Source organism: Moschus berezovskii, chromosome 4 (assembly GCF_049115385.1).
Source record: "Moschus berezovskii isolate FMDL1 chromosome 4, NW_MosBer_1.0, whole genome shotgun sequence".
In the NCBI taxonomy this organism is placed as follows: domain Eukaryota; kingdom Metazoa; phylum Chordata; class Mammalia; order Artiodactyla; family Moschidae; genus Moschus; species Moschus berezovskii.
In genome coordinates, this window is record NC_142463.1 from 86174843 (window position 1) to 86178578 (window position 3736).

Genomic DNA, 3736 nt, shown 5'->3' on the forward strand with positions numbered 1-3736 from the left:
AGGTTAGAATTAGAACAACCTGAAAATGCATGTGTGAATGTTCATCCAGTCCTAACCCCTTACGTCATATATAAGGAAATTGCATCTCAGAGATTAATTGTCATTCCCATGTTACACGGCTAATGGCTCAGCTGAGGTGCCCCTCAGCAGCCCAGCTTCCCAGGCTGGTTCACTTTCCATTATCTAATAGTTGAGAACATAAAATGGATGAAATTGAATATCATATTCAGGGTCTCAGTTTTCCTGTTAGAAGTGATATGACACTGACAAACCTTGAGCAGCAAAGAACCCTCATCAGGGATGCAAACTTCAGATTTAACCAGCACTGTAAGAGGAGAGGCAGAAGCAAAAGGCAGGGAGACAGGCAGGGATGTCGCTGACATTGCTCCCACTTGAAGCAGAGTGGTGGCACACGAATGCCTTAGATGGGACAGATATGAGGGGCACTGTGAAAGGACAACCAAACCACTGGGAAGAAAAGCAGAGCAGGAAAATGAGAGGGAGTAGCAGAGAATAATTGACGCTGCCCTGAATCTCTGTGTTATTGTATAACTATAAACCTGTTATTAACTCCTGTTTGAATACAGAAGAGACAGAGTAGAACAGAAAGAACTCTGTGCTCCATCCCAGACCTGTGCCGACTCTTCACAGCGTCTAACAAGTCACTTCTCTGAGCTCGCGCTGTCTCCTGTAACAGGAGGCCTTGTCTGGATGATGTCTGATGCCCCTTCCAACTCTGTGACAGTGGTTCTAAATCTCAGCCATGAGACAAAGCATGGGGGCCAAGGTGGCTGCCAGGTGGAAACATGCTTCCACCCAGAACAAAGCTGGTGCACACATCTTTGGAGCCAGAGGCTTTGAGGAGGAAGAAGTTGCTCTCCTGGCTGAGCTCAAGGAGAATTCTGCTTGGTTGTTTGTCATTCTCCCTGAGCTCAAGTAGAACACATGGCCAGATGAGGTGACAGAAGAGGCTCCAGAAAGACGTGCCTTAGCAGCTTGCCTCTATGCAGCAGGGTCCAGAAATAGCACACCCAGTGCAGAAGGCTGCCCTGGTGCATGCCCTCCCTGACGGTTCTCTCAGCAAGCTTTTGAGGTGTCACCTGCCGTGGCAGGTACTCAGGCAGGGTGCTGTCTGTCCTCAGAGCTCAGAAAAAGGCTGTCTGTGAGGACACCTCACTATGCACCAGGCTTTCTGGATGTTGGGGGAGACCTTTTACTTTTTTGCTCCTTTATCTGTAGATTGATGTCAGGAACCCGCGACTAATGGATGCTTCACACCCAGCCCCCACTTGTCTTCTGCATCCACTCTGCCAACTCCCCAGCTTCAAACACACATTCTTCTAAGCAGCTTTTCTGCTTCTGAGCCAATGCAAGTGCCCTATGGCACAATATGATGGATATATCTTTCGGTTTCAAATAATCAATTATGCAAAATGCTTCATTAACAATAACTACTAGAGTCAATGGCCAGGGTCATCACAACGCAGTTCATCTGTGCTTGAATTCACTGACCCCTCCCACTCTCCTTGTCAAGAGATATCAAGGAACAGATTCATCAGGAATAATGGCCAGATGTTTGCTTGTTAATGATCCTTCCATAATCAGAAATGCAGTGACCACGGGACGCTTAATCTTGTCAATTTTTGTGACAGAAAACATGCTTAATTTATCATCAGCTTTGCAGAAAAGAGTTCCTGTGCATCCAGACTAAACCAGAAAACAAAATAACTAGAATTTAGTCTTATTTGCACTATAAGCCCAACATAACTTTTGCATAGTTTGGCCAAACGGCTTCTGTTTCTGGCACAGCCTAAAAGCTTAGCACTGGGGACAGGGACAAGCAGCTCCCAGACCCCACTGCAAGTGCTGAGCTGAAGTGAGTGTGGGACCAACGCCAGGCTCTTCAATCTGGCTGGAGGTCTCCATCAGTGCTTGGCTTCGCCTCACCAGCTCTGCCACTCTCGGTGGTCATAACCATCTCTGCGAAGAATCATGTCCTCCACTGTCTTCTCTGACACCTAAACATCGCACAGACCATAGAGGTCTTCTCAAGACGTATGTGTGTGTGAGTGTATCCCCTAAGAGGGTATTCACAGCTGACTCTAACCACAATGCATTGCTCTTCTCCAAACATGAACGTGCCCACAGCCTAACTCCTACCCAATTGTTCTGCATGCGACGTCATCTAGTCATTGCATACAGTGTCTTCAGGGTGTTTCCTGTCGTACTCCCCAGTGAATCAGGCAATGTCTAAGTGAAGGCTATCTCATAACTTCCATAGTCAATAAACTGAGTGAAGTTAGGAGAAATCCTCATAGAGGCAATGAGAATTATAGAAAAGAACTTAGAAACTGAGGTCCAGAACCCAGTTTGAAACTATAACTCGGCCTTCTACCAGCTGTGCAACTATGGGCAAATTATTAAACCTCTTTGAGCCTCAGGTTCTTTGTGTATAAAATAAAGGTCTTACAAGGACCAGGAAAAATAACATGCAAAAAGTCTAGCACAGTGCCTGGTACATAGTGGAGTGAAGTCGCTCAGTCCTGTCCGACTCTTTGTGACCCCATGGACTGTAGCCCACCAGGCTCCTCCACCCATGAGAATCTCCAGGCAAGAATACTGGAGTGGGTTGCCATTTCCTTCTCCAGGGGATCTTCCTGACCCAAGGATCGAACCCAGTAAGGACTCAATAAATGTCAGTTCCCATTTCCTTTTTGAGTGATCCAATAGAGACCAGAACCTAGAATCTCAATCTCTTTCCTTCTCCATCTCTGTCTTATAAACTCTCTCTTTCTCCTCCCCACCCAAACACAATTCCCAGCAGTTGATACCTATGTAAGAATACTGCGATAGATAAACAACTGTTGAACCCAACAGCAATATAAGAAATACATGCCTGACCTAATGAAAGGCTCAGTTCAGAAAGGATGCAAACACACAAAAGTCCTGGAACCATGCTGTAGCTTTGTCAGTTCAGGCTGATGTAACAAAACACTTCAGACTGAATTGCTTAAACAACATTTATTTCTCCCAGTTCTCTAGGCTAGAGGTCTAAGATCAGGGAGCCAGCTTGGTTACATTCAGATGAGTCACTTCTGACTTGTATATATCCAACTTGCAGCACCCTGCCATGGCATTAATCCCAACATAAGGGCCTAACTCACATAACCTAATCTTACCCTGATTAACCCCAAAGGCCACACCTCCAATGCCATCATATTGGGAATTAGAGCTCCAACATATGGATTGGAGGGGGGGACACATTAAGTCCATACCACAGGTCATGTATTACTCATAAAACTGCAAAATGTAGCCACCTCATCCCATTTAATGACTCTGAAGGTGTTATATGGTTGTTTTGAACAGTGATCACCTTATTGGCTTATTATCTGTTAACAATATTGGTAATATTTTATCAATAATTTAGAGCAGAAGTTTTTAAAAATCATAGTTTATAAACCAATACCCAGAATACCAAAGTTTTCTTTGCAGAGTCAAACAAATTAAGAAGATTCTCTAATTTAGCTTATTAACTGAGTTTTTGTTCGAAAATAATAGGAATGCAATAGACAAAGATAGAGAAAATAATATAATGAAAAAACAACACAGTTCCATCTTCTCTCATTACCTTTGGGCAGTGATGTCAAAATACCTCAAAATGCTATGGTCACCACTAGAATAGCCTAACTGAAGCAGCAGAAATAGCATTTTATCCCATGTGTATCCCTAAGTATGA